Genomic DNA, 10,683 nt, shown 5'->3' on the forward strand with positions numbered 1-10,683 from the left:
GTCATGATATCGGTTTGTTTATCTGGTGAGAGGGAAACATGAAACCAGGAGATGTCCTTACTGAATCATCAGAGCTGAACAGGTGATGGAGATACAGGTTTACCTTTTAGGTGACATGAATGAGTTGAAGGGAAGTTATGAACTGTTTCTGAGAGACAGATAACCCCAGGATCCTTTTTAGGTGGCTGACAGCTGGTAACTGTGCAGGAGCGGATCTAGCAAAGTTTTGCCAGGGGCGCCAGGTGGGGCATTAACAGGGAGAGGTGGGCACAAAGAAATACTTTTCTTTCTTATTCTCATTTAAAATGTCTAGCTTTTAAAAAATAATTATCTGAATCTTACAACAAACGATTGATGCATATATACCATCAAAACAGTGAACATCACTGTCACAACAGCGTTTGTTTTCATTCAAAAGCTTTATGATTTTTCCTATAATGGCCGGTCTCTAGTCAAAATGCCCGGGCCGATTTTTTGTCCCCGTCCAGCCCTGTATGCAGCTCATCTGCAGTCTGGTGTTACCTACATCTTCCTATTCAGAAGGCAGAATTTCCGAGTTCTGAGTACAATCAAAGCACCACGACTGCAGTTTTTTGTGTTGGATGTAAAAGGCGCACATGACGCTGTGACGTAGGCTAGAATCCTGGCAGCAGTCAATGACGGTCCAGGCGTGGGATTTCTCTCGTGGAAATATGTATTATCTTTCCTTTCTATTGGTAGGTGGCACAGTGCACTTGTGGCAAGTAAGCAAGCTAGAAGACTGGCAAAGTTATGGAAGCAACACATTAACAAGAGAATTCTGAGTAAAACCAAAGTTACTTTCCCTAGTAACTAGTTACTTTGAAAGTAACGAGTAACTTGAAGTAACTGAGTTACTTTTGATAGAAGTAACTAGTAATGTAACTAAGTTACTATTTTAAAGTAACTTACCCAACACTGCTGTACGCTAAGCGGAAGGAAGGGGGCCGGGGACTGGTGAGTGTCAGCACCACAGTCCAGGATGAGACAACGAACATCCAAGAATACATCACGAAGATGGCCCCAACTGACAGCGTGCTCAGTGAATACCTCAGGCAGCAGAAACCCAAGAAAGAGGAGGGAGACGAGGAACCATCATGGAAGGACAGGCCCCTGCACGGTATGTACCACCGGCAGATAGAGGAGGTGGCTGATATCCAGAAATCCTACCAGTGGCTAGACAAAGCTGGACTGAAAGATAGCACAGAGACACTAATCATGGCAGCACAAGAACAAGCTCTGACTACAAGATCCATAGAGGCTGGGGTCTATCACACCAGGCAAGACCCCAGGTGCAGGCTGTGTAAAGATGCCCCAGAGACAATCCAGCACATAACAGCAGGGTGCAAGATGCTAGCAGGCAAGGCATACATGGAACGCCATAACCAAGTGGCCGGCATAGTGTACAGGAACATCTGTGCTGAGTATAACCTGGAAGTCCCGAGGTCAAAATGGGAAATGCCCCCAAGGGTGGTGGAGAATGACCGAGCTAAGATCCTGTGGGACTTCCAGATACAGACGGACAAAATGGTGGTGGCTACCCAACCGGACATAGTGGTGGTAGACAAACAGAAGACGGCCGTAGTGATCGATGTAGCGGTTCCGAATGACAGCAATATCAGGAAGAAGGAACACAAGAAGCTGGAGAAATACCAAGGGCTCAGAGATGAGCTCGAGAGGATGTGGAGGGTGAAGGTAACGGTGGTCCCCGTGGTAATCGGAGCACTAGGTGCAGTGACTCCCAAGCTAGGCGAGTGGCTCCAGCAGATCCCGGGAATAACATCGGAGATCGCAGTCCTGGGAACAGCTAAGATACTGCGCAGGACCCTCAAGCTCCCAGGCCTCTGGTAGAGGACCCGAGCTTCCTTCAAGCTCGGGTCCTCTACCAGAGGCCTGGGAGCTTGAGGGTCCTGCGCAGTATCTTAGCTGTTCCCAGGACTGCGCTCTTCTGGACAGAGATCTCCGATGTTATTCCCGGGATCTGCTGGAGCCACTCGCCTAGCTTGGGAGTCACCGCACCTAGTGCTCCGATTACCATGGGGACCACCGATACCTTCACCCTCCACATCCTCTCGAGCTCTTCTCTGAGCCCTTGGTATTTCTCCAGCTTCTCGTGTTCCTTCTTCCTGATATTGCTGTCATTCGGAACCGCTACATCGATCACTACGGCCGTCTTCTTCTGTTTGTCTACTACCACTATGTCCGGTTGGTTAGCCACCACCATTTTGTCCGTCTGTATCTGGAAGTCCCACAGGATCTTAGCTCGGTCATTCTCCACCACCCTTGGGGGCATTTCCCATTTTGACCTCGGGACTTCCAGGTTATACTCGGCACAGATGTTCCTGTACACTATGCTGGCCACTTGGTTATGGCGTTCCATGTATGCCTTGCCTGCTAGCATCTTGCACCCTGCTGTTATGTGCTGGATTGTCTCTGGGGCATCTTTACACAGCCTGCACCTGGGGTCTTGCCTGGTGTGATAGACCCCAGCCTCTATGGATCTTGTAGTCAGAGCTTGTTCTTGTGCTGCCATGATTAGTGCCTCTGTGCTATCTTTCAGTCCAGCTTTGTCCAGCCACTGGTAGGATTTCTGGATATCAGCCACCTCCTCTATCTGCCGGTGGTACATACCGTGCAGGGGCCTGTCCTTCCATGATGGTTCCTCGTCTCCCTCCTCTTTCTTGGGTTTCTGCTGCCTGAGGTATTCACTGAGCACGCTGTCAGTTGGGGCCATCTTCGTGATGTATTCTTGGATGTTCGTTGTCTCATCCTGGACTGTGGTGCTGACACTCACCAGTCCCCGACCCCCTTCCTTCCGCTTAGCGTACAGCCTCAGGGTGCTGGACTTGGGGTGAAACCCTCCATGCATGGTAAGGAGCTTTCTTGTCTTTATGTCACTGGCTTCTATCTCCTCATTTGGCCAGCCTATTACCCCAGCAGGGTACCTGATCACGGGCAGGGCGTACGTGTTGATGGCCCGGATCTTGTTCTTACCGTTCAACTGACTCCTCAGGACTTGCCTGACCCTCTGCAGGTACTTGGTGGTTGCAGCTTTCCTAGCGGCCTCTTCATGGTTCCCATTCGCCTGCGGGATCCCCAGGTACTTGTAACTGTCCTCTATGTCTGCAATGTTGCCTTCTGGTAGTTCAATCCCCTCAGTTCTGACTACCTTCCCTCTCTTTGTTACCATCCGACTACACTTCTCCAGCCCGAACATTCCAATGTCATTGCTGTATAGCCTGGTAGTGTGGATCAGTGAATCGATGTCTCGTTCACTCTTGGCATACAGCTTGATGTCATCCATGTACAGGAGGTGGCTGACAACTGCTCCGTTCCGTAGTCGGTATCCGTAGCCAGTCTTGTTAATGATCTCACTGAGGGGGTTCAGGCCTATGCAGAACAGCAGTGGGGACAGAGCATCTCCCTGGTAGATCCCGCACTTGATGGTGACTTGTGCTATGGGCTTGGAGTTGGCCTCTAGTGTTGTACGCCACATCCCCATTGAGTTCCTGATGAAGGCTCTTAGGGTCCCATTGATCTTGTACAATTCTAGGCATTCCAGTATCCAGCTGTGGGGCATTGAGTCATAGGCCTTCTTGTAATCAATCCAGGCAGTGCACAGGTTGGTTAGTCTGGTCTTGCAGTCTCGGCTGACTGTTCTGTCTACCAGTAGCTGGTGTTTTGCAATTCCTTTCTGTGTCCCGCTCATGTATTGACCCATGTGCCTGTTCATCTTAGCCGATATGATGCCTGACAGGAGCTTCCATGTAGTACTGACTGACTAGGTTATTGGTCGGTAGTTGGAGGGGACTGGTCCCTTCTTGGGGTCCTTGGGGATCAGGACCGTCCGACCGTCTCTCATCAACTAGCAGCTGGTTCATTTGTGCTGCCAGATGCTCGTGCAGTCAGCTTCTTCAGCCAGTAGGCGTGAACCATGTCGGGCCCTGGTGCTGTCCAACTCTTCATACTGGAGACCCTTTCTTGGATATCTGCCACTGTGATGGTTACTGGACCCTGTTCAGGGAGGTCGCTATGGTCTGCCCTCAGATCCACTAGCCGTTATGGGTTGCGTCCTTCTCCCATATGCTCTTCCAGTATTGCTCCGGTGGTGGTGCTGTTCTCTTATTATTGTTCCCTTGCCACTGAGAGTACACCTTTGCTGGTTCTGTGGAGAACAGCTGGTTTATTCTCCTTTATTCTCTCCTCTATCTCTCTGGTGTACCTCCTCAAGCGGCTGGCCAAGGCTGTGAGTCTTTGCTTGGCAGTTTCCAGGGCCTCAGGTATGGACAGCTTGCTGTATTTCTTATGCACCTTCTTTGTCGCACCTTTCTGCAACTCCGTTAGTTGGCTAACCTCCCTCCGTGCTACTTTGATCTTGCCCTCTAGCCTGGAGGGTACTGCCCCTTGTGGCTGTTCAACTTGTATTGTAGTGTACTGATCACTGCTGCCGTATTGTAGATCAGCTTGTTAGTGTCGGTAATCGTGGCTGTAGTTATCGTCCGTAGTGCTGCATTAACATCATCTAGCAGACCTTCTGAGGGTACTTCACGTAACGGCTACGGGGGGGTCCAGGTTTCAAGCTTGGCCATGATCCTATCTTTCAGGTCAGTTCCTCTCGCACTCAATGATCCTTCTCCTGTCGCACTTGGGGCTATGTACCCAATCTCGGGTGGGGGTGATGATATCTCCCCCCTGACCTGGCGTCCTGACTCCTCCTTGCCGTAGCATTTATGTTGTACCTCGTCAATCTCTAGCTGTGAGAGCAGTCCCTTCTTTCGAATGTTGGAACACTGAGCTACGCCGTCATTGTGGATGTTGGGTATCGAAGAATCCATAGGTCCCTCATCCTATTCATGTAGCCCCTTCCGCCAGGGTTACTTGCGTAGTAGCATTCCAACAACGCCCTGTTTTCATCTCTTGCCCACCGATGCCTTCTTGTTCCAGTAGCCCACTTCTCGTCAGGGTGCCCTGGTTCCTCAACACCTGACGCGGACCTTGTTGATCCAGGCGACGTCCGAGCCGGCATGCCTTCATATTTATCTGTCTCGCTCATGTCTGCGGTAGGCTCGCTTAGCATAGGGGGTCTAGCCTTAGGACCCTTACTGGATACAGGCGCCCCAGGCAGCAATGGAACTTGCGATCCTCTGCTCCAAAGGCGTGTAGTTTAACCACTACGCTATCCAGCGTATATATATATATATATATATATATATATATATATATATATATATATAAATATGCAGAACACCTGATTGTTCTCTAAATAGTTTTAAATAGTTATAGTTATATAAAAAACGCCTTGGCTGCATTTTTAGATAAATAGTAACGCATTACTTTGTTGTTTGCAAAACTTGTGCATAACTTTTAGAAATGTACAATTTCTATTTGCATTTCAAATACTGAAAATGTTTCGTTAAACATGTTTGTGGTTTTTACAGTAAAAATTTAGATCAATTGTGCTAATACAGTATGTCAAAATGAAAAAATACATCAAATTTCAGATATTTGAGGTTGTGCTGAAAAGAATTATACCAAACAAGGCAAGATAAACAGTTTTTAAAGATGAAATATAGAGGTCAAATCAAAAGTACTCAAAAACAGCCAGTTATACCCTGGAAGCATTATTTCAGCTCAGAGAAAACATAGTAAAGAAATATGTAAGACTGCTTTCTTCCATTTGCACAGTGTCTCTAAAATTAGACATATTCTGTCTCAGAGTGACGCTGAAAAACTAGTTCATGCATTTATTCTTTCTAGGCTGGACTATTGTAATTCATTATTATCAGGATGTCCTAAAACTCCCTGAAAAGCCTTCAATTAATCCAAAATGCTGCAGCAAGAGTACTGACAGGGACTAGACGTCTTCCAGCAGCTTCTCGGCCAAAGTGAGGCGGGGTGACTGTTTATTGAAGGCGCATCTTCCTCTATGAGCCGTGAGTGAAATAAGCTGCAGTGCTCTTAATGTTATGAACAGACATGACAGTGGAAGTATTGCACCTGTTGACTCGCTGTCAGTAAACTTTGTAATTAAGCTGATGTATTTGCTGTGACAGACAAATTAGTGTGTTGTGTGAGCTGACAGACTCGTGTTTTGTTCGTGTTGACAGAGTACTGTCTGCGCAGCGCTGTGGCTCCCAGCATGCTCTCTGCTTCACACTGAAGCTGATTGTGGGCTGTCAGCTCGGCTCGCGTCTCTTTCCCTCCATCTCTTTCTGCACATCTCCCTCTCTCGCTGAGCTGTCAGAGTCACTAATGTCTCTTTCTCTGACAGCACCGCCCCTCCTCCTCGGCTTCACTCTCTCGCTACTTGTCCCCGACTCACATTCACATTCAATAAAGCTCCTCTTCATCAGCCCAACGATCAATAACATCACTCGGTCCTGACAAATTCATTTGTGGGTAAATGGTGTGCATTCTCGGGCCTCCAGCTCTCCGGTGGACAGATGATCGCCGAGCTTTTCCGCGGAGCGGAAGGCGTCAGCGTGGACTCCTTGGTGACCAGGTCTCTCTGGAGTTTTTGACATTCAAACTTCAGCAGCGCAAATAAATCAGATAAATATTCAATGCTCTAAGAGCTGCTCATTATAAAACACTGCTTCTGTGTCAGGGCAGCATATGATGATGGAGCAGCCTCTCACTGATATGACGTGGTGATCAATCACCAAACAGGAAGCATGTAGAAAATAAGCATTAATGACATGTTGCTTATAAAGAATGAGTTCTGACAGTCCTTACTGTGTCCTCCAAACTACCCGGGGCATTTGGCACTCATCCGGTGGTTTCAGGCTGCTGGTCATTTTGTGCATGTTGGACTGTGTCTACATAACAATGTTAGAAGGAAGCACAGATGGCAGAATTAGGGCCTCCACATGCAATGGGGCCCTTATGATGGTTTGAATTATTAGCTTCACAGGTGTCCCCTGACCTGGTGGTCTTCAGCAGGGAGAATGACTGGGATAAAAATTAGCACATCCTAATCTGAAGCTCAGTGGAAGAGGGTGGACTGTCCACTCTGGGTCAGGGAGACTTCAGGTTCCTGAAAGGGAGCTGAGCATAAGGGTGACACTGTCAGGTTACTCATGGATCTACATTCCTGCCCTCGCCTTTGGCTGAGATGTAGAGAATGACTGAAATATTATAATCACTGACACATGCAGCAGTAATGAACGGCCTCTGAAGGGTGTCTGGACTCATGCTGAGAGCTCAGGTATTTAACAGGAGGTCTGCAGAGGAGGGTTGGCAGTAAAATCTCTAGGTGCAACAGATTACTCATTAGTTTGTCATTTGAATGTCTTCCATTCTTCCATGTTGTGTTTGGTTTTGGTGAACATCACGGACAGGTTGTGGAGAGGTTTAAAAAATACTGACATGTCATGAGGGGCACAGATACAGATCCACTACAGCTATAAGGGATTTAAACCATCAGCTGATGCATCCTGTTCCCTTTTTCAGTCCGGACACTCAGTACCTTTGAAGTCGGGATTTCTTTGTTATCACACAGCCTGAGCCACAACAAGCAAGGATCATAATTCCAAAAGTGGCCCAGGTCTGAATGATAAACACAACCTGGCAAAGCAAGAATGTCACGTTCTCCAGTGACAGGGGATTTCTTAAAATCACCCCGTAATTCTTCAGCTGAGACACTTGAGTTAGAAAACACAAACACTGCAGTTGTCTTTACTCGCGAGGACAAGTGACAGAGCTCTCCTACACGTAAGAGACACTCACGGACTTGTGCCCTGTCACCGTCTGCGTTCTTTATTTATACAAGAGAAATGAATACATTCGTTCAGTGACATGAGCATGTGCGTATGTGATTGTGTGTGTGTGTATGTATGTATGTATGTATGTGTGTGTGTGTGTGCAAGGTCAGAACTGCTTGTTCAACTTCTTACTATCGCTGTAGAAAGATTCAGATACAAATATCAGAACACGTTTCATAAAGAACAATCAGTTCTAAACAAGGAAAAGGTCATCATGCAGTATTCTATCATCAATAAACTTATATCACTAAAAGCTTATACTGACTACTCAGTACAATTTTCTATTGACATTCCCTCCTGTTGTCAGCATAAATTTTAAGTGAGATATCAGTATGTAACATTTTGTTATACATTTTCTGTCACATCATCATTAATCACACAAAGTCTTCACATTCCAACAGGTCAGGGTCATCATCATCATCATTTGTCACGGCTATGTATGCAGCTACAGTGGAAACGATTATGCAGTTAATCATGAGTTTTAGACATGGCAGGATACATGTTACAAAAAAGTAAAAATACTCCAACTCCGATGAGCAGTCTTTTTAGCACCTGTAGCCAGGGGTCAGTGTAAAGCCAAGAAAACCAGTCACTTGTATCACTCACATAGTCCTGATTTTGGGCCTGCTGAATCTGTCTCAAAGCATTTAGTGCGTCAGTCATGTTTGATGAGTGTACATTGTCTGGTATGTAAGTGCAGCAGGTGTTGTTGAAGAGGACACAAAGTCCCCCTTTCTCTGCTAGTATCATGTCCAAAGCTACTCGATGTTGCATCACTGCGATCCGTAATGCATTGATTTCCGTAATGCATTGATTTCCTTATTCTGCTGTTCGTTGATCTTGCACGAAGCATTCAAGAAGAGTCCAAAGCGGTAGTCCAGAGTTTCGAACCTCAGCATGTTTTTTCCGGTTCCCACCCAGGGGAACAATGTGTGGAGTACTTTCTGTCCAGTAGTCCACAGTTTGAATTCCTTGGGTATGTTGCTTCCCCATATCGGGTCAAGTGGTTGAAGTTTAGGAAACGTTGATCTTCTTTTCCGGCGTGCTGTAGAAGTGGTGTTTACTGCGGTCATCCTCTCCAGGTCACTAGTCGGAGCCCAAACGCCATGACACTTGAACCCAGTTGGTGTCTTGGCAGTCACTGTGTCTGTCTCTGCTGCGAAGGATCCTCATATATCTGTGACCTCGTCTGGTGTCTGTTCCTTTCTCTGTAAGAGACAGAAAACCAAAACACCTCTCGTCCTAGCCCTAATAATCTAATGTTGTTATCCATTGTTCCTCTAGTGATTCAAAATCGGTTTAGCACAACATGTTCAGGACTTCCTGACCAGTAACTTATTCTAATCAGAATTTATGTGTCTGTAAGCGTGTTTGCATTTAGCCCTCTGCACTCAAGGCATTTCCTACACTTTATCAGTCCGGAAGAACGAAGTCATATAACCCTTGTTTGACGTTAAAACTCAACTTCCCCCCCTTTTTGACACATTCCCATGTGTCAATTCAACGGAGCTAGAAAATTAAAAGAAAAGGTTAGTGACCTCATATCTCAGAAAGTATCAGACTTTCTCCTATCCAGTGTCGTTGCTCCAGTCCTGTCATCCTGTGCCAGGGAATGAAATCAATTTAATTGTCATGTTAGATCTGTTCAACTCCTGGCTCCGCCCAGAGCCTGCGTCCACAGAATTGCCTAGAAACAAAACCTGTATTAATATGAACTTCACACATAAAAACGCCTCTGTTTTTCCCTCACTGACCACAGCAGGGGAATCCATGTCTTGATCCAGCCATGAATCCAGCTCACCTGATTCATCACTGAGCCCCACCGTCACTGGCATCTGACAGGGTGGTGCTGCATATTCTTCCTTTAATGTCACTATTTCCAATCTGTTAATTAGAGTGCTTAAATATCAAATAGCCTTTGACCTTCATCAGGTTTTATTTAATTGTGTTAAAGAAAATCTCATGTGCTCTTCATGCAGCTGAGTACATCAAGTGTTTAAAACGGAAGCTGTGCAGGTCTGAGATCAGCAGCTTTGTGAAACACCAAACTGAGGTCCTGTTAATGCTGATGTATAGTGACACAGTTACATGAGTGATTAATCCTTTTGTTTTTTTTGTCTTTAACTTTATCAATAAAGCTGCAGCTTTCACTACAGCACGTGTGGTACTTTAACCTTTATACTGTTTTCATCAGTTCATTTTGCAGTTAACATATGAACATGTTGGATGATCTGTCTGCTGTCACTGGGTGGTGCTGAGGTCTGAATCTGAGGGCAGCTCCTGTAATCACAAAGAGAACAGAACCATCAAACTGAAATATAAATTTTATCCCTCAATATTGAAATAAAGCTGATTTAACATCACCGATGTTAAATTGGGATTAGGAATTAGAATCAAACTTATGGGAAAGGAGACCCCTTGGACATCAATCAGCATGATAAGAACTATTGAAAACAAAAGAAAGAATCTTTGGAAAAAAATTATCTAAGGAGAATTAATTTATTTTAGTCTGACCCCAGTCCCATCCGCTAACATGGAGGAGGCGGGGATAATATACCTCATAAATTCTCTTATTGGAAGTTAAATAATTCTTTACTAAAAGATAAAATAGTTAACATGCAGATTAATAAACTAATTGTTTATTATTGGAACAAAGCTAACAGAGAGAAGTCCTTTTGTACCAATTGGGAACTTTTTAAATTTGAAGCATGCAAATTCTTGAGAAGATATGGGAGTCAAATTGCTAAATTAAGGAAAGTTGAAGAACAAGAAGTAATAAGCAGAATTGCCTCTTATTACCAGAAGTCCCCAGAAGAAATCTCAGACGAAGATAAATTAAGTTTACTTGAACTTCAAAATAAATTGGACGGTTTATATCGACGCAAGGCTGAGGGTGCTTTCA

The 10,683-nt window shown here is 45.6% G+C and overlaps 1 long non-coding RNA gene across 1 annotated transcript in view; it reads right to left on the reverse strand.

The window, feature by feature from the left end:
* The window catches only part of LOC146514855 (uncharacterized), a 133,847-nt gene extending 123,717 nt beyond the window's left edge, over positions 1 to 10,130 (reverse strand). The window contains exon 1 of the long non-coding RNA XR_014875417.1: positions 9,705 to 10,130. This is a non-coding gene — a long non-coding RNA (uncharacterized LOC146514855). The remainder of the gene's footprint in view (positions 1 to 9,704) is intronic.
* Between the last annotated feature and the right edge of the window lie 553 nt (positions 10,131 to 10,683).

Source organism: Neolamprologus multifasciatus, chromosome 7 (assembly GCF_963576455.1).
Source record: "Neolamprologus multifasciatus chromosome 7, fNeoMul1.2, whole genome shotgun sequence".
NCBI lineage: Eukaryota > Metazoa > Chordata > Actinopteri > Cichliformes > Cichlidae > Neolamprologus > Neolamprologus multifasciatus.